The 21410-nt window shown below is 39.2% G+C and overlaps 1 long non-coding RNA gene across 1 annotated transcript in view; it reads left to right on the top strand.

Annotated features, from left to right (window-relative positions):
- Positions 1-9394, top strand: part of LOC138743027 (uncharacterized) — a 39405-nt gene extending 30011 nt beyond the window's left edge. Inside the window, exon 3 of the long non-coding RNA XR_011344605.1 lies at positions 8730-9394. This is a non-coding gene — a long non-coding RNA (uncharacterized lncRNA). The remainder of the gene's footprint in view (positions 1-8729) is intronic.
- The last annotated feature ends 12016 nt before the right edge of the window (positions 9395-21410 follow it).

Genomic DNA, 21410 nt, shown 5'->3' with positions numbered 1-21410 from the left:
TAGCATATCTAATTAAGGTAATGTTGGTAATCTCTCACTTCATAATATAGCAAACTCTCACAATGAACAAATACATACATAACCCTCATAGCAAAAAAGAGTCACACAGACAAGAATGTTTCAGGTTCAACGTCTTGTGAAAATATCCATGATGAAGATGCTGTGAGTTGTGGCTTCTTGTGCTAGAGTTGCAATATACATACAGAGTTTTCCCATTTTAATCATTATCTAGTAGAAATCACATGTAGGTCAGGAATTTGCAAGTCTAATCACAGCAAAAATATCATAATTTGTCATCATTACAATTTGAAAATGACCTGGCATCTGCATATGTGTAATGTAAGTGAGAATCCATTTCTTGATCTCTCTGATACCTGCTCCTCTGTAAGGTTTGCTGGCAAAGTTATTCTCCAAGGCAATCAACGGAGAGTGAGTGAATTAATATGAGGCTCAAAAGCTACATTGTTCTTACAGTTAAAAACCAAAGTGTCATGTTAACTTTTGTAACTGTGCTTTTAATTGAATATTAATCGATAATGGCTGAAGAAACTTTTCTAGCCTCAATAAAACTATTTTTATATGTCTGCACCAATTCCCTCAGGATAACTATCTTAACATTTCGTATTCAATTTTACAATTTGTTATAGAATTTAAACCATTGCTATAAACCATTTGTGTGCTAAAATCATCACTTCGCTTTTGTAAGTTATTTATAAAAAAATTATAACTTTTATGTTTCCCTATGCTCCTATTCAATCAGCCCAATTTCACAATCAAATTAATATCATCTGTATTGCTGTGTAATTCACAGTTCTCTGCAAAAGGCAGTTGACTCCACCTGACCCTTTGAAAGAGAAATCCATAATCACAGTATATCCTGAAATGTTGCAGACACATTTCAACAAGGTCAGTGGTGAAGTGCCAGCCCTTCAGGGCTGACGGAAATGTATTTAGAATAGAATCAGACATTATTGCATTGAACATGTACCACGAAATTTGTTGTTTTGCAACAGCATTACAGGTGCAAAAATCGCTATAGCTTACATTAAAAAAATATATATTAGTGCAAATGAAGAGAAGTGAGGTAGTCTCTGTGATTCATTGTCCTTTCCAAAATCTGATGCCTTAGAGGAAGAAGCTTTTTTTGCACCATTGAGTGTTCATCTTCAGCCTCCTTCCTGATGGTAGTAGTGTGAAGAGAGTATAGTCTGAGTAGAGAGGATCCTTGATAATAGAGTTTGCTTTCTTGAGTCACCACCTCTTGTAGGTAACCTCATTGGATTGAAATCCATGATGGTGCTGGCTGAGTTCACAAGTCACTGTAGTCTTTTCTTTTCCTGTGCATTGACACCTCCATGTCAGACAATGATGCAACCAGTCAAAATGCTCTCTCTCTATGGTACAGCTGTAGAAATTTGCAAGAGTCTTTGGTGACATACCAAATCTCCACAAACTCCTAATAAAGTATAGCCACTGGCAAGCCTTCTTCATGGTTGCATCAACATGAAGGCCCCAGGATAATTCAAGAACAAGTTCAAGTTTATTTTTATCATTCAATTGTATAAGTACAACTGGATGAATCAGAGCTCCTTAGTCCTCAGTGTTCTTCTTGCCTTAGCTTTGCAAATGAAGATTTAGGAAGGATCATTGACATGGGCATGTCTTTTGAGCCCGCACAATGGATTTTCCAAGAGGAGTGCAGTGTGCGCATTACTGGCACTCAGGGTTTATTTGCCATGGCCTAGCAAGCTGGGACAGTAACAGCCAGGTCATCAGTTCATAAGTGTCATGTCAGATGTCCTTCTCCTAGATGGATGGTCTGACAAGGCTAACGACCCCCATCTGCTTGAGTTTGAAATCAGAATTTTCCTTCTCTTAGGCTGGTTGCAAACCAAGGCTAACAAGCCCAGCCTACCCATCTAGTAATAGCGCTAGACACTTGGTCTCGCCATGATGTAGCAAACTCAGTGAAAATGGGGGGCACCGATGATAAGGTCTTGCTATGGACACAATAATGGAGAAGAGGCCATTTTCAGTGACCTCCTGCCTGGTAAGCCAGACAATGACCACACGGTGATAACTATATCAAGAAAGGAGAGGTGACGTATTACACATGCACTTACCTGGGTGAGCGGGACATCAGGCCCAGACTTCTCCATCCACTGGTGTAAATAGACAGATCACAGATATTACATGCAGTACATATCTAAAAATAAATAAATATTGTTAACTAAATAGTAGAGTCCCAGAGGGATTGTTTGATCAGTTCATCAGTCATTCAGCAGTCCCATTGCCTATGGGAAGAAGATATTTCTCAGCCTGGTCATTCTGGCTCTGATACTTCTGTATCTCTTTGCCAACAGGAGTAGCTGAAAGATGCTATGTGCAGAGTGGTAGGTGTCCTTAAAAATTTTATGGGCCTTCTTCAGACAACGATCATGGTAGATCACAATGATGGGAGGGGGAGAAAGTCCCCAGAGATCCTCTCTGCCACTCTTATAAACGTACAGATTGACCTTTGATGCAATGCTTTACAGCAACCATACCACACTGTGATGCAGCCAGTCAGGACGCGCTCAATAGAGCTCCTGTAGAAAGTTGACAGGATGGAGGCCAGTAGCCTTGCCCACTTCAGTCTTCTCAGGAAATAGAATCGCTGTTGCGCCTTCCTGACAAAGTGAGGAGATACTGTGTGTCCAGGATAGCTCACTACTTAAATAGACACCAATGTGCTGTCTACTCTCTCCACTGCAGTTATTGATGTGTATTGGAGGGTGGTCATCCTTACTCCTCTTAAAATCCACAATCATCTCATTTGTTTTGTCCACATTGAGACTCAAGTTGGTATTCATACACCATAACATGAGATTTTCCACCACTTCTCTGTAGTGTGACTCATTGTTGCTGATGAGGCCAACTACTGTCATGTCATCTGCAAACTGGATGAGTCTCTTGGAGCTGGATCTGGCATTGCAAATCATGGATCTGTAGCCTCAAGAGAAGTGGGCTGAGCACACAGCCGTGAGATGCACCAGTGCTTAGTATGACGGTGCTCAACCTTCTGCTACCAACCTGGACAGACTGTGGTCTTTCTGTTAGGAAGTTCAGAATACAGTTACAGAGAGGAGTGTGAAGACTCAGTGAGGACAGCTTCTTTACCAACCTCTGGGGAATGATCATATTAAACAGTAAGATGAATTCAATGAACAGCAGCTAGGCAAATGAGGTGTCATTCTCTAGGTGGGTCAGGATGGAGTGGAGTGGAGGAACAAGGCTAAAAAATTATCAGAGTTCCATCTGTAGGAAAATTGAAATGGGTCATTGTCTATGGGAGGTGTGCTTTGATGCATTCCACGTCTGGAAACCTGCAGCATTTCATAATGTTTAGGGCAGTGCCACAAGGCAGTAGTCATTGAGCCAATTACTGTTGCTCTCTTTGCCACCAGGATGGTGATGGCTGTCTTGAAACCCATGGACTGCTACAGCGATGTGTTGAAGGTGTCTCTAAGGGCCTTCATCAGATGGGCTGCACAGTCATTCAGTACCCGACCAGGTATGTTGTCTAGTCCCACTGTCTTGTGTAGGCTTTTCTCACCTCAGCCGCAGTTATGCAGGGGTCCTGGTCATCAGGGAGACATGGAACTTTATTCAGCATCAGCCTTCACGTTGAACTGTACATCGATGATGTTCAGTTGGAAGGGAGGTATCATTTTCTTTGACTCGCAAGGTTGTCTTGTGGTCTGCTATGGTTTTGATCCCTTGCCGCATGTGTCTCATGTCACCGTTGTCACACAGGTGTCTATGGATTTTCTGCACATACTCACGCTTTGCCTTCCAGATTGCAAGGGTGAGCTCTGCCCTGGCTGATCTTAATGCCATCTTGTCACCTGTCCTGAAGGCAGCATCACGAGCTCTGAGAAGTGCCTGGACCTATGCATCCAATTTTGATTTTTGGTTAATTCTGGGTGTGAAGCATTTGATCTTCTGACATAGTGAAGAGGTGCTAGATCTTTAGAGATCCTAACAGCATGGAATGTGAAGTTCTTTACCCTTTCCACTGCTGACTCCTCAATGAGGACTGGCTTGTGTTCTCTTGGTTTCCCCTTCCTGAAGTCCACAATCAGTTCCTTAGATTTGCTAATATTGAGTGCAAGGTGTTTGTTGTGACTCTACTCAACTGGCTGATCTATCTTACTCCTCCTGTTTGCTTCTTCTTTACCGTCTGTGATTCTAACGACAACTGTAGTGTAATTCTCATATTTGCAGATGGCATTTGAATTGGGTCTAGCCACACAGTCATGGGTGTAGAGAGAGTAGGGCAATGGGCTAAGCACACATCTTTAGGTGCACCTATGTTCAATATTAATGAGGAGGAGATGTTGTTACTGATTTCGCACTGACTGTGGTATTCCAATGAGGAAGTCAAGGATCCAATTGCAGATGCCCAGGTTTTGAAGCTTGCTGACCAGTATTGACGGTATGATGGTGTTGAAAGCTAAGCTGTAATTGATGAACAGCCAGCTGATGTATGGGTTTCTGTTGTCTAGTGATCCAGGGCTGAGTGGAGAGGCAGTGTGTTTGCATCTGCTGTGGAGAAATTGTGGCAGTAGGTGAATTGCAGTGGTTTTAGATCTTTACTTGCATATGAGTTAATTCTGGTCATGCCCAACCTCTCAAAGCATTTCATCTCAGTAGATGTGAGTATCATTGATTTTCCTTTTCAAAGCAAGCATAAAAGGTGTTCAGCTCATTGGGTAGTGAAGCATTGCAGCCATTTATGTGGCTAGGCTTTGTCTGCAAGCCCTGCCATAACTGGAGAGTATTTGACTTTGTCTCCAGCTTCATTGGAATTGTCTCTTTGCTGCTGAGAATGCTTTCTGTAGTTTATATCTCAACCTCCTGTAGAGATCTTAAATGCCATCAATCTTGCCCTCAGCAGGTTGTGAATCTTTTGATTCATCCACTCGTTTTGGTTGATGTACTCACTGTATGCACACGTGGGCTCACACACATTCACACAGGTCCTGATGAAGTTGGTGAAAGCATAGCACATTCATTCATTCAAGCTATCCTTGTCGACGTTCCTCCACCTCCCTCAACCACACTTTCACCATCTTCATCACTGGCATTGTAGTCCTCAGTCTCTCCTTATACGCCAGGAGGAGTACAGCTAAGACTTGCCCGGGGGTTGGATTGCTCAGTAGGTGTTCTTGATGGTGGGGTTGCAGTAATCAAGTACTATATGTTAACTCTTCTGATTGCTCAGGTAATAAGTTTGCGATAGTTTGTCAGAGACTTCTTCAGGTTGCCCTGGTTGAAGTTCACTACAATGATCAAGAAGGCATCAGGGGGTGCTGCTCATGGCTGCTGATCACAGTTCTCAGCCCCTCCAGTGCCAGCCTTATATTAGTCCACAAATGTATCTTGTCACTTAAAATTACCAGAAGTAAAGCACAAAAGTCTGCAGACACTGTAGTTGAAATAAAAGCGCAATGCTGGAAAAACTCAGCAGGTCACACAGCATACTTTACATAGCAAAGACACCTTGATGAAGGACTCAAGCCCCAAATATTGGTTATGCATTGTTATCTTTGCTATATTAAGCATGGTGTTCGACCTGATGAGTTTCTCCTGCATTGTGCTTTTACTTAGAACGGCTAGTTCTGGTTGAACATATTTCCAGAAATTTCATGTTCTACCCACTTGGATAGCAGCATTTTTCTATATCAACTAATAATATTAGCCAGTAAATAAAAATTATCAAAGAATTTTTTTTTTTAAATGATTAGAGCCCAGAGGACTCCAAAACCCAGCAGCAATAGAAATTCACTAATACAGTGGATACTTAGTCAAAAGTTGTTTTTAATTTTCTTTAAACATAATAACAAGATCAATCTTAAACTTGTTACTATTAACTTAACCCAGCTTAACCCCCTTCTAATGTTAAGTATACATGTATGTAATATGTATACATGTTCAGGAAAGTTCTCCATTTTACTGTCCAATCATTCATTTTTCATTTCTCCAAGTTCTCTGGCATCAGGCAATTCTTATACTGTGCACATAATTTAATATTTATGAATCTTCACCAGGCGCTGGTGCTGAAAGTTAAATGGTTATCTCTCAGAAAGGTTCTTGTTGGTTTCAGAGGGAAATTTGTTGCTCGTTGGATAAACACAAACTGATTTCCTCCAATCAGTCACTTCAGTGTCTTGCTAAAGAACCTTGACCATCATGGGTTTTCCAAATGATAACCACTTCTTCCAGGTCACCACAGAGTTCCTCTTGTTTCCCTTATTTCAGGAGAAAAACTCTAGCCAGCCATTTCCTCTTGTAAACACTACAAGGTTTTTTTTTTAACAAGCTAAACTCAGAACACACAATCCATCTTCAAAATGGGGTTTTTCAACAAGCCTACCAGCTTGCCATGTTGCAGCCTCAACTGCTACTGTAGGACTGATTTTTCTCCCTTTCTCTCTCTAAAAGAGAAATCACCTGTTTGTTTTTCCTCTCTCTGCTTGTAAAAACCATATGACTTCTTATAGGGCTCCAAACCCAATCTTTGAAAGATCTTCTCAGCCTCTCTGAGCCTGGACTTTATTGCCCATACACAATAGATCAGCATTCTGTATTGCTTCTGCAAAGTTAACCAAAGCATCAACATCTAGCTTCAGTAAAGCTCTAGCATTTTAAATGAGATGTCTTTTGTGAAGTTACTCTGTTTGTGAAGTACAACCTACCTAAACCCCACAATCTATCTCTATTAAAGACATATTTTATCCATAACTATTCTAATATGTCTCGTAACACTGGAAATATTCAGGCTTTATCTCAGGACAGAGAAACATAGTAACTTCTTCCTTCATCCAAACATTGATCAGAGGTTTCATCACAATCCAAATGCAAGGCTTTCAGACCATTGGAATGACAATGGAGATGCAGGCTCTCAGTGAAGGAATGCAATCAAGCACCACTGGGTTGTCATCTCCCCACTGGAAGACAGTTTGTCAAGACAGCTTGCAGTCCAAACAGGTGATAAATGCCCGATTGCTTTGGAGGATGGCAACACTTTTAGCTACACAATTCCAGCATATCAGGAAATGGAAATAAAAAAAGAAGAAAATAAAAAGGATTAGTTTGTTCATATTTCAAAGCACAAATAAAGTTGAAAGTATCATAGGTGAAAAAATAGCTCAGTATATAGCTTACATTATTTATAATCATTATATAAATACAATTATGTACATTATATGCATTCATTTCACTATTATAGAATTATAAATCAAACACATGGGCAGTAGGCAACTGCTGTTTGCTCATTTATTCTTTTTCAGCCTTGGCAATAATTTGGTATTGCAATAATTGGGTAAAGAAACTAAATGTATTTAGTGTTGAATTGAAGAAACAGACATGTTTGCCGATGTCATCAAAATTGGTGAGATGGTGGACAAAGAATGTCCCCATAGATTATAACAGGATCAGAATCAGAATCAGAATTTATTATCAGGAAAATGTCACAAAATTTGTTGTTTTACGGCAACACGACAGATCTAGATACATGAGAAACTGGGACAAGAAATGGCAGAGGACTTTAACTTGGACAAATGTAAGGTTTTTCAGTTTTGTAGATTAAACCAGAACAGGACGTACCCAGTAAGTGGTGGAGCCCTGGAGAGTATTATAGTGTGGAAGTAAGGGACTGTCAAGTCTAGACTGATGTTGATTAATACAACTGGATTAATGCTTGCATGTGCCATGTGCCTTGTGGAGAAATGCCTGAATGGTTGCAGATATCTAGGGCAGTGGGAGACACTGGAATGTCTGTGGCTTGGCAATGACAGTCCAGCTGATTACATGCTACTAGCCCTGATTTCTCTGATATTATCTGACATACAAGAAATAGGGGAACCAAAACTATAAAAATACCTGAGGGGAGGAGAACACATCTCTTGTGATTTTCCACAATATGATGCAACATGTATTCTGGTATTGCAACATTGCATAGCTGAATGCTGATGGGATATTGTTTTCCACAATTGGTTACCCCATCAGATTGCGTTGGAGTGTACAAACCCATGTATTTGTATGTTTGGGGAACTCCTTGTTCCTCTGTGGTGGTGCCAGACCTCTTACGAGCTTGTGTATTAAGAAAAGACAAGACTAGACTGGTACTTGAGATCTCATCCCAGAACCAGGAGGAGATATCATTAGCAATCCTCTATAATATAACAAGAGAATTGGGGGGCAGGGGGAGGTGGGGTACATGTCTAGAGTTTCATGAAACTGGTGATGCAGGTGGACAGGGTGGTGAAAAAATTGGCCCACTTGGCTTCATCAGTCAGGGGATTGGGTACACCGGCTGCAACATGTGATTTTGGTTTGATGCCGGGCATGCTTTCTGTGGCCACTACTTTCAGGCGCTGTCCAACCATTGTGAGATCAGTCAGGGTCACCCTGCAAAATGAATGCTTCTCCTTCGTGACGTTCTCACCCCCGATCATTTTGCTCATGCGAGCTGAGGTTTGTTTTCGCCTCTCTCGACAGTCAACCTTTGTCCTTGCCCCCAGTTTCTGTCGCTGGCCCGCAGAGATTGCCTCCATGATGGTGACCATACTACCTCGTCTTTCCCAAGTCTAAACCTGCCAATGCCCAACCAAACCATGTTCACGTTTAACGCCAAATTGTTCCGAGGACCTGAAATAACACGAATTGCTATTTCTTTTTTGCAGTACATGTCCGCTTAGCTTTTAAGAAGTCGCTACCATGCTCGGAGACCAGGACACCTCAAGTGATTTTTGTCGACGAGCGGAGTTATTGGTGATTCCGCTTCCCATGTCCAAAGAAGAAAGAAAGATGTTCTGCCGAGATGATCCGGCTGTATCCACCAAACAGATGACGCCGAGAGAGCAGCCACAACCTCTGCGAGCATCTGCCCCAACCGGAGTTTGCAACCTCAATACCCTGGACAGTAAATGCAACTCTCTAGTAGTCGCCGCTTACATTCCGTCAAAGCCAAACGTCAGGATTTCTGTTAATGTTGCAGCAAGTAACAGTTTTGGAATTCTTATATCTAACAAACTGATTCAAGGGTCAGAAATATTAAGTCAGTTTCTCTCTCTGACCCGCTGAGTATTTCCTCTATTTCTGGGGGAGGTGTGGGGGGAGTGATTGAAATCCTTAGGCAAAAAATTATCTTTTTTTAAAAAAAAATATTTTTCACACTATGAACCATACTGACCAAAATACATACAGACATTTTTCTTTTGAATATATACAGTGTCATTTTCTCCCCTTTTTCCCCCCTCCCTCCTTCTCCCCCCTTCCCATTTATTCAAAGTTCAATCTATAAGATACATTAAACCTGTTAAACAATGTCATCACTTAATAAAAATAAACAAGAAATTTTTGTCTTTTACTTTTATATATTGAGTCAGTTCATTTCGTTGTCTTCTCCTTCTGTCATTTTAGGTGGTGGAGGTCCATGGTAGGATTTCTCTATTGTATTTCATGTATGGTTCCCATATTTGTTTGAATATTGCGATGTTATTTCTTAAATTATATGTTATTTTTTCTAATGGAATGCATTTATTTATTTCTATGTACCATTGTTGTATTCTCAAGTTGTCTTCTAATTTCCAGGTTGACTTAATACATTTTTTTGCTACAACTAGGGCTATCATAATAAATTGTTTTTGTGCTCCATCCAAATCGAGTCCAAATTCTTTATTTCTTATATTACTTAGAAGGAAGATCTCTGGGTTTTTTGGTATATTGCTTTTTGTGATTTTTATTTAATATCTGGTTTAAATTCCCAAAATTTTTCCACTTTCTCACATGTCCAAATTGCATGTATTGTTGTTCCCGTTTCCTTTTTACAGCGAAAACATCTGTCTGATACTGTTGGGTCCCATTTATTTAACTTTTGGGGTGTGATGTATAGCCTGTATAACCAATTACATTGTATCATGTGTAACCTCGTGTTTATTGTATTTCTCATAGTTCCGGAGCATAGCTTTTCCCATGTTTCATTCTTTATCTTTATGTTTAGATCTTGTTCCCATTTTTGTTTAGGTTTACAGTTTGTTTCCTCGTTCTCCTTTTCTTGCAGTTTGATGTACATGTTTGTTATAAATTTTTTAATTATCATGTGTCCTTAATCACATATTCAAAATTGCTTCCTTCTGGTAACCTCAGACTGTTTTCCAATTTGTCCTTCAAGTAGGTTTTCAGTTGGTGGTATGCAAACCTTGTATCGTGAGTTATATTATATTTGTCCTTCATTTGTTCAAAAGATAATAATTTATTTCCCGAAAAACAATTTTCTATTCTTTTGATCCCTTTTCTCTCCCATTCTCTGAAGGAAAGGTGATTTATTGTGAAAGGGAATAGTTGATTTTGTGTCAATATTAATTTTGGTAGTTGATAATTAATTTTATTCCTTTCTACTTAAATCTTCTTCCAAATGTTGAGCAGATGGTGCAATACTGGTGAATTCCTACATTGCACCAATTTTTCATTCCACTTATATAGTATATGTTCAGGTACTTTCTCCTCTATTTTATCTAGCTCTAATCTGGTCGAATCAGGTTTTTCCCTTGTTTGATAAAAATCTGATAGATATCTTAATAATTCTTAAAGTTTGGTAGTTGTAAGCCCCCTTGTTTGTACCATTCTGTTAATTTATCTAGTGCTATCCTCGGTTTCTCCCCCTTTCCATAAGAATTTCCTTGTTATTTTCTTTAGCTCCTTGAAGAATTTCTCTGTTAGATGAATTGGTAATGATTGAAATAGGTATTGTATCCTTGGGAAGATGTTCATTTTAATACAGTTTATCCTTCCTATCAGTGTTAGTGGTAAGTCTTTCCAGTGCTCTAAGTCGTCTTGTAATTTTTTCATTAATGGCTGATAATTTAGTTTATATAGATGGCCAAGATTATTATTTAGTTGTATACCTAGGTAACAAATTGCTTGTGTTTGCCATCTAAATGGTGATTCTTTCTTAAACTTTGTGAAATTCGCATTATTCATTGGCATAGCTTCACTTTTATTTGCGTTAATCTTGTACCCCGATACTTCTCCATATTCCTTCAATTTCTTATGTAATTATTTTATTGATATTTCTGGTTCTGTTAAGTATATTATAACGTCACCTGCAAATAGACTGATTTTATATTTCTTCTCTTTTATTTTTATCCCTCGTATTTTATTTTCTGTTCTTATCAGTTCTGCTAGTGGTTCTATAGCTAATGCGAACAGTGAGGGAGATAGTGGACATCCCTGCCTTGTTGATCTGCTTAATTTAAATTGGTTTGATATATATCCATTTACTGTCACTTTTGCCAATGGTCCCTTATATAATGCTTTAATCCAGTTAATATATTTCTCTGGTAGGTTGAATTTTTGTAGTACTTTGAATAAATAATTCCATTCTACTCTGTCAAAGGCTTTCTCTGTGTCTAAAGCAACCTCTACTGTTGGAGTTTTGTTTCCTTGTACTGCATGGATTAAGTTAATGAATTTACAGATATTGTCCATTGTTCGTCTTTTTTTAATAAATCCAGTTTGGTCTAGTTTTACTATTTTTGGTATACAGTCGGCCAATCTGTTTGCTAATAGTTTAGCTATTATCTTATAATTTGAGTTAAGTAGAGATATTGGTCTATACGATGCTGGTGTTAGTGGATCTTACCCCGTCTTTGGTATTACTGTAGTTATTGCTGTTTTGCATGAATCTGGTATGATTTGTGTTTTTTTCAATCTGGTTCATTACTTCCAGGAGAGGAGGAATTAATAAGTCTGTAAATGTTTTATAGAATTTTATTGGTAAGCCATCCTCTCCCGGTGTTTTATTGTTCGTTTTTTTTTAATATCTCCTGTATTTCTTCTATTTCAAATGGTTTTATTAATTTATTTTGCTCCTCTGTTTGTAATTTCGGTTGTTCAATTTTAGTTAGAAATTCATCTATTTTGTCTCTTTCTCTTCGTTTTCAGTTTGATATAGTTGTTCTTAGAATTCCCTGAAGTTTTCATTGATCTCCGTTGGGTTATATGTAATTTGTTTGTCCTTTTTCCTTGATGCCAATACCGTTCTTTTAGTTTGTTCTGTCTTAAGCTGGCATGCTAGTATTTTGTGCGTTTTTTTCTCCTAGCTCATAATATTTCTGTTTTGTCTTCATTATGTTCTTCTCCACCTTATATGTTTGTAGTATTTCATATTTTATTTTCTTGTCTGTTAACTCTCTTCTTTTAGTTGTATCTTCCTTTATTGCTAATTCTTTTTCTGTATTTGTTATTTCCCTTTCCAACTGTTCTATTTCTCGATTGTAGTCCTTCTTCATCTTAGTTACATCTGTCCTCTGATGAATGCTTTCATTGCATCCCATAGTATAAATTTATTTTTCACTGATTCCGTATTTATTTCAAAGTACATTTTAATTTGTCGCTCAATGAATTCTCTAAAATCCTGTCTTTTAAGTAGCATGGAGTTTAATCTCCATCTATACATTCTTGGTGGGATGTCCTCTAGCTCTATTGCCAATAACAGGGGTGAGTGATCTGATAACAATCTAGCTTTATATTCCATTTTCTTAACTCTTCCTTGAATGTGGGCTGATAACAGGAATAGGTCTATCCTTGAGTATGTTTTATGTCTACCCGAATAATATGAATATTCCTTTTCCTTTGGGTGTTGTTTCCTCCATATACCCAAAAGTTGCATTTCCTGCATCGATTTAATTATAAATTTGGTAACTTTGTTTTTTCTGTTAATCTTTTTTCCAGTTTTATCCATGTTTGAGTCCAAATTAAGGTTAAAATCCCCTCCTATTAGTATATTCCCTTGCGTATCTGCGATCTTTAAAAATATATCTTGCGTAAATTAGGTACATATGCATTGAGTAAATTCCAAAATTCTGAATATACCTGACATTTTATTATTACATATCTCCCTGCTGGATCTATTATTTCCTCTTCTATTTTGATTGGTACATTTTTATTGATTAATATAGCTACTCCTCTGGCTTTTGAATTATATGATGCTGCTGTTACATGTCCTATCCAATCTCTCTTTAATTTCTTGTGTTCCACTTCAGTTAGATGTGTTTCTTGCATGAATGCTATATCAATTTTTTCTTTCTTCAGTAAATTTAACAGCTTCTTCCTTTTGATTTGGTTATGTATTCCGTTAATATTTAAAGTCATATAGTTCAACATGGCCATTTCATACTTTGTTTATCTTTCCTTTCCATTTCCTCATCACCACCTTCCCTTCTTATCCATTTCTGTTTTCTTTTTTTGAACACATTGTAAGACAACATTTCTAAAACATAAAATATTTCCACTATTCCCATATCTAAAATCCCGTTAACCCCAATAGTCCCTCCCCTCTCTGAGTTGCCCTTTGTCCCTTGTTGGGCAACCACATCTCCCCTCTCCATTTGGATTTGCGAACCTGCTCGCAAGCATCAACTGATTTCACAGTGACTGTTATTCTTCCCCACCCAGCCCCCCCAGAAAAGATTTTAATCTTCATATATAACAAAGCTCACTCTCTTAATTCCCTCCTTACTTCCTTTCTCCCCTTTCTTTCTCTTCTTAGTTCTTACTTATACTTTCTTCTTCTTTATATATATAGTTTGTTGTCATTTTTGTTCTTGTTATATCTCTTCATCTCTCTGTCTGTTTTGTAGGCGTTCTGCAAATTTTCGTGCTTTTTCCGGATCCGAGAACAGTTTGCTTTGCTGCCCCGGGATAACTATTTTAAGCACTGCTGGATATTTTAACATAAATTTATAACCTTTTTTCCATAGGGTCGTTTTTGCTGCGTTAAACTCCTTCCTCTTCTTCAGGAGTTCAAAACTTATGTCTGGATAGAAAAAAAAATTTTTGACCTTTGTATTCCAGTGGTTTTTTTGTCTTCTCTTATTTTTTTCATTGCCTTCTCCAATATATTTTCTCTTGTCGTATATTTTAGGAATTTTACTAGAATGGATCTTGGTTTTTGTTGTGGTTGTGGTTTAGGGGCTAATGTTCTGTGTGCCCTTTCTATTTCCATTTCTTCCTGTATTTCTGGCATTCCTAGGACCCTCGGGATCCATTCTTTTATAAATTCTTTCATATTTTTGCCTTCTTCATCTTCCTTAAGGCCCACTATCTTTATATTGTTTCTTCTATTATAGTTTTCCATTATATCTATCTTCTGAGCTAACAGCTCCTGTGTTTCTTTAACTTTTTTATCAGATTCTTCTAATTTCTTTTTAAAGTCATCTACCTCCATTTCTATGGCTGTTTCTCGTTCTTCCACCTTGTCTACTCTTTTTCCTATTTCTGTCATGACCAGCTCTAATCTATTCACTTTTTCTTCTGTACCTTTTATTCTTCTTTTTATTTCACTGAATTCTTGTGTCTGCCATTCTTTTACTGTTTCCATATATTCTTAAAAAAAAATATCCATGTACTGTCTCTTCCCTTCATCTTCCATTTCTCTGTGTAGAGTTTGATGTTCTCCCTCCTCTTCTTCTGAGTCCACTCCAGGATCTGTGTCCTTCACCTCTGTCTCTTCTGGTTTTCTTGTTGGGTTGTTTATTTTATTTTGTTGGGTATTTTTGTTTTCATTATTTTTATTAAAGGTGTCTTGGTGTTGGTCTTCTTCCTCTGGGTTGGTCATCTGTTGTTTCTCTGATTTCCTATTTTTATTCTCTTCCTTCTTGTTCCTGTTATTTTCTATGTTTTCCTGTTGAGAGTCTTGCTGTCGTGTTCTACTTGTCTGTTTCAGCTGTGGAGATTTACTCTTCAGCTGGTTCCCCCCTCCCTTCGGTGTTGTAATTGTCTTGTGCATCACGCATGCGCGTTAATTCGCGCATACGCAGTTGCGCACTTTGGTTTGGCTCCGTGGGCCATCTTTGTAGTTCTGTGTTCGGGGTTTCCACTGACCTCAGGGAGCGGGCTTCTCTCTCCACGGCGGGCCTCCTCGGACAGGTAAGGCCTTCACATTTCTCTTCTGACGTCTTTCCTTCTTCTTTTCTGTTGTGTTTGGTTTTTCTTTCTTTGCTGCCATATTCTCCACACTTTTATTTTTTAATTTGTTATGGTTTCTGTGTTTGTGGCTTTGCTTTTTCTTTACTTTTTAAAAACTTTTCTGGAGAGGGCTGGTATTTTCTTACCCCTCACTACTCCATCACGTGACTTCCCCTTTCGGCAAAAAGTGATCCGTTCATATTGTTGCAACTGGTTGCATCACGGCCCTAATGACTGCCCGAGAACGCAGAGGGTAGCAAACAGAGCCAGGTCAATTCATCCCGGGTTCTGACCTCCCCGTCCATTGAAGACATGTGGGTGAAGAGGCCCCTCAAGAAGGCAGACAACATTATAAAGGATTCCCACACCCTGATCACAACCTCTTCTCACTGCTGTATTCGTGGAAAAGGCAACAGAAGCCTAGTCTATCCTCTCCAGGATCAAGAATAGTTTCTTCAAATGGCCACTGAGCTCTTCAACCTCCTTTTGCTGCCCTATCCATAACCACTTTGACATCACGAAAAGACCTGCCTACATTATTAAAAGGATGCTTGTTAAATCTTGTGAATATCTATCTTTTATATTTATGATCTGTTTCCTGCGGTAATTTAATGTGCACCGTTGGATTTGTTTTATTACAAAGTACCGGTTTTGCAGTAGCAAATAAGAATTTTGGGCATATGTATGTTGATGATATAATAACTCGTTGTATCATTATTCTCGAACCCAAATGACACCATTTTTTTTTCCAACACGCATTCCTGGTGAAGTCTCCTGTGAGAAACACGAAAGTCTGCAGAAAGAGGGGAGAAGGAGGAAATATTAAATTCCTCGTCTGTCCCCGCTCCAAACATTTTATCGCCGGACACTTGTTCTCAATTAGGGGTTTGCTTCTGTTCACGTAACATTCCAATGTTCCATATAAAAAAAGTCGAATTTTAGCAACTTAGTAGAAACGAATAGATACGGTCCTTCTGGTCTGAACCACTATTTAAATAGATCAGAACTAATCTGATGGTTGATCTCACCTTTCCCGGTCGAATGTTTTTATTGTTTTACATTTCTCTGGTGCAATAATCTATGGGAATACATATAAACGCTCGGCCTCCACATCCCTTTTGGGAAAGATGGTCCTCCCCGTCTCAGTCTCTCGTGGATTTAATGTTTGCATGGATGGGCCGGGCGAGTTGGGTTGAGTAAGGCAGGGATCCCCTCGGCTAACAATAAAGACATCTCATGTCGCAAGTCAACGATAGGTCGCCTGGTCCGCACCTGTGTAAGGGAACTATGGGTTGGTAGGATGAGTGATCTTTAAACACCAAGCCCAACACCTTCCATTGTCTTGGCGACATTGGATTTTCTTTTGCTCGCTCTCCAGTTTCACATGGCCTTCGACGTCTTCAAAGAGCCCTGCGATGTGATCTCCCTTCTTTACCGGAGAAAGAATCGTGCCACCAGACTAAAAATGTGTCGAAAAGACAGGTTATAAGTCGACTAAAATATGGATTCGGAGTATTAGGGCGAGTGAGCAATGTTCACGGTTGCAGGTGTCACCGAACTCAACAAGGCGGCTCATTCCACCTGCTCTCTGCGCGATGGAGCCTCCCCGTTCTGCTATTGTCGCTCTGAGTGGAACATGTGGGGAGCGGGTAATTTAAGTGAAATAAAGCTGGAAACACTCTGTGGGTCAGACAACATTTAGGTCGAGAGAAAGATTGAACCCCTGAGGACAACTTTCAGCGTGATTGCAGGTGATAGCATTAAGTGTTTCGATAAGTTACGTGACCCGTTTAAAAAAAGGTATTTTCTTGAATATCTTGAAATCTGCTTTTCGAAAGAGAGAGTTGAAAGGAGAGACTTCAAGTGTATTGTTTTATTATGCACTCAGACACGGTGGGGTAGCGGTTAGTGCTCGCCATCGGGGCGGAGTTCGAATCCCCCGCCCTCTTAAAGGAGTTTCTATGTTCTTTCTTCCCGTGTCTGCGTAGGTTTTCCCCTGGTCTCGGTTTCCTCCCACCGTTCGAGTCATACCGGGAGTGTAGGTTAATTGGGTGAAAATTTGGCGGCACGGATTCGTGGGCCGAAATTGCCTGTTTGTCTGTATTTGAATTCAGTCTCTCGGACTTGTCAGCCACAAAGGAGCCTGCAGCTGACGTGGACATTTACCCCTCCAGAAATCTTCGTCTGCGAAGCCAAGCCAAAGAAGAAGAAGAAGAAGAAAGAATTCAGTCTCTATGTTTTTCCCTAAGCGAATGTGTGGTGTGACATGAAATCACTACCGATTCCAAACATACACGCCTAAGCTTCTGGTGTGTTTCCAGAGAGGTGAATGGTTTTATTGTATTCAATTGTAATCTATTAATAACTTGGACTTCCTCTCACCAGGTCTGTCCATCCCCGTAGCTCGACAGTGATACCAGGTTGACTGGGGGAGGATTCTCAGACTAAATCATTTGGCGAGGCCTTTAAAAATACGATGGCTTCCCCAATTCCAAAGTCTCCAGATAACATCTATGGCCTGGGAACTCTCCAGTCAGTTGAGACCTGCGAGTGACATTTGGATAAGTCACTCAATGGCCTATAATTCCGCGCAATTCCTGTACAAAGGGACGATATTCACAACAGAGTGAAATATTTTTTTTTAAATCCCCGGGAGCTGTTGTGTCCTCGCATTCACCTGCTGGCCTTTGGCCTTTGTGGAAAATTACTTATTCAATTGCTGAACAATTGTATCGGGAAAATGTCAGCGAAGATTTCAGATTTATTGTCACAGTACATACAACCCTGAGATTCCTTTTCCTGCGGGCATGGCAGAATTACCACTATTTGGCAGTGCAAAAAAAAGATCAGTACCTAGGGTAAACAGGTAAACAAACAAAGAATTGTAAACAGATGACAGATATTAACAAACTGACTGTCCAATACTGAGAGAACAAAAAGAAAACCAATGAAGTGTACAAGTAAAAAGAGTCTCTGATTGAATTTGTTGTTGAGGAGTCTGAGAGTGGAAGGGTAGCAGCTGTTCCTGAACCTGGTGATGCAGTCTTGTGGCAACTTTCCTGGTGGCTGCAGGGAGAACAGAGCATGTGCTGGGTGGTAAGGGTCTTTGATGATTGTTGCTGCTCTCCGATGGCAGCATTCTCTGTAGATGCACTCAATCGTGAGGAGAGTTTTGCCTGTGATGTCCTGGACTGTGCCATTACATTTTGGAGGGCTTTATGCTCAGGGATATTGATGTTCCCATATGTGGTGAGCACACTTGCCACCACATATCTGTAGAAATTTGCCAGGGTTTCTGATGTTATACCAAACCTCCACAAACTCCTGAGGAAGTAGAGGTGCTGACATGCTTCAAGATATCATTGGTGTGTTGGGTCCAGGAAATAACCTACAAGAGGGTACCCAAGAACTAAATTTGCTCACACTCTCCTCCTCTGATCTCCCAATAATTATATACCTCTGGCTTTCCTTTCCTGAAGTCAACAATCAGCTCCTTGTTTTTTGTGACATTGAGTGCAAGATTGTTGTTGATGCACCATTCAGCCAAATTTTCAATCTCTAAACTGTACGCTGACTCATCCCTTTCCTTTATACAACCCACTGCCATGGTACCATCAGCAAATTTGTAAATGGTGTTATCGTACCAAGCCACACAGATGTAAGTATAAAATGAGTAGAGCAGGGGGCTAAGAACACAGCCCTGTAGTTCTCCAGTACTGATGGAGATTGCGGTGGAGAAGATCTTGCCAATCTTCACTGAGGTGATGAAGCAGATGATTCGATCCAAGAAATCAACTTTGAAATTTTTCTTCCACTCCAACTTCCAAAGTCCTCAATGCAATCTTCAACTCTCCACTGCTGCATAACCCTTACATCTATAAATGCATTGGAGCTCTTCAGCTTATTGTAATGACAATTCCCCAAGCCTCACCAATCTGGACAAAGTCATAAGTTTTCCTAATTCCTATTGTATTGGACGGTGACTTTCTTGTACTTGTGTTTTTTAAGTTTTGCTCTTCTCCTGAAGTGGGGAAATCCATTTGTATCTATTTGATCAATACTGTTCTTTCTGTTAATGGTCACCCTTCAGACTGTTCTCAAGCTTTTTAAAAAAAAATGATCCTCTTAAGTGAGATCCACTTTGCATTTCCAGTGTTCCATTGTAAATCTTCCCATCCCTTCATGTTTTTAAAATTGAATATGTTGACATCCATCCCTAAATTTAAAAAAATATTTTAAATTTGTTTAATTTTTGTCTTCTAGGTTACTCTTCCAAACAAATACCAACAAAATGTTGAATACATTGCATTTGTGGATTATAATAAGGCATGGAATTTGGGAGGAGAGAGTTGTAAACAAATGAAGTGGTAATGCAATTTGAAAACGTGGATTGACCAATACTATTTCTGTTGTATAGGAAGCCCAGGGCTCGAGGGCATTGTCTAGGAACTGGAGTTAAGCATTTCAGGAGTGCTGAGTGAACACATTTTAATTTGGCAGAGGTGGTAATGTTTTGGAACTCTCCTCAATTAGTGACTGATGTCGGATCAAGTAATCATTTGAACTTTAAAGGCCAAAGGTTTTATTCAATTTTCATGATTCTTCTTCAAGAACAGTATTTCTTACCCATCAATAATTACCACTGAGAAGCTTGTGCTTTCTTGATCCACTGTAGTCCCTCTGGTGAAGGATGTTGAGGTGAAGTTCCTGAACTGAGACCCAAAGACAATGAAGGACTGGCGCATTTTCAATTGCAAATGGTATGTTTCTTGGAGGGAAACCTATATTCGCTGCTGTTTTCCTCTGCCCTCTGACTTCATCCATGTTAGCAGAGCACATTCCAGTTTTCTATTGCCACCAGCCACTGAGACACAATGTCTCATTTTCCTATCATGCACTTTGCTTATTCGCACATTTTGTTTTATTGCTTGGCTAAATAACTTTCCATTCCCCACAGTCCTTTCAAGACTTGTAAAAGCAGCAGTAAAAACATATGAATAGCTGCATTTTAAAAAAAAATGCTTCACACTGCAGCCATAGCATTCTAGTAGTGAGAGGAATAAAAACTCAGAATTGAAGTAGAATGCTGTGGGATATATGGTGTCAAACTTTGAGTGTTGTTGGAACTGCACTCATCCAGGTGTGTAGGGAATATGTCATCAGACAGTGCATGGTGGATGGCAGAAAGGTTCATCACTGAATACCCATCCTCTGACCTGCTCTGAACCTCTGGAATTTGTATGGCTAATTCATCAATAATGAACCTCAGAGTGATGTTTGCTTTCTCAATAAAGGTTATGCAACTGAAAGTCCAGGATAGAAGATCAGAATTTCTTTCATTAGTATCAAGAGGACAAGTAATGTATGGTAAAGTTGATTGTGGAATAGCCATAATGTCATTGGGTGGTAAAGCAAGCTGTAGAGTTTGAACCTTTTGGTAATGTCAACTATGTTTTTGTTGGGGTTCTGCATAGAAATAAATGTCTCGCATCACTGAAAGCTTGCTTCTATATGTCACTTGATAATATATTGAGAACTTGGATTGTTTCTCGAAGAAACCTGATGATTCTTTCCTTTCATATTACGTTATTATAGACGTATTTGACCTGAAGCCATATTAAAGTGACGTCATGCTCTGCTCTGAAAAAGATGACCTGTCAAGCTAAATAATGAGTGAACTGTATTCAAGTGTTCAGTGTCTGTACCTGCTGTAAGAAAATGTGACCGTAACATAAGCAGCTCAGTGAAATGCTAGATTTAAAACGAAGATTAAAAGATTTTTTTTCTGAAATGTTGGCTCTTTTGTGCTCCGGTTCAATGGAGAGACCGAATGTTAACATCTCTCAGAAAAGAAAATGTTTTCACAGAGCAGAATAAGCGAATCTTTCATCTAACAAATAAGAATGAAATTATTGATCAATGTCAGCAAGACAAATTAATATTGGTGATGGGGGAAATGGTGTTTTCACTTGGTTATATCATGGTGAACATTTAATACACGTTAAAATAAAAAAAAAACAGTTTTTTTTTCTTGGTGGTAGAGAACAGGACAACAATCTGAACCGAAGAAGAACCCAAATGGTGGCTGAAGCCTACCTGCTGCGAAAAGGGTTAGGCCAAACAAGTTACCAATATTATAACTCTTATTGACATCAATATCGCCCTCTTGCGCACTCTCTGGCTAGCAGTGAAACCTGATAAGTAGGCTTAAAATCTCTTAAATTGTTGGCAGCTGTGTTATAGTACCATTGTGCATTAACTTTGTAGACAAATAAAAATAACTGTCCTCTACGACTTTGATGTCAGCTTGGACTATTGATTTCCGCATAATATCGTAATCCCATGTCAAACCCACAGACAAACTTATTTTTCTTTCTCTTTTTATCTTCTAGCAC

This window comes from Narcine bancroftii, chromosome 9 (genome assembly GCF_036971445.1).
Source record: "Narcine bancroftii isolate sNarBan1 chromosome 9, sNarBan1.hap1, whole genome shotgun sequence".
Lineage (NCBI taxonomy): Eukaryota > Metazoa > Chordata > Chondrichthyes > Torpediniformes > Narcinidae > Narcine > Narcine bancroftii.
Note: the sequence above shows the minus strand (reverse complement) of the source record. Positions and strands in the feature narration are given on the sequence as shown.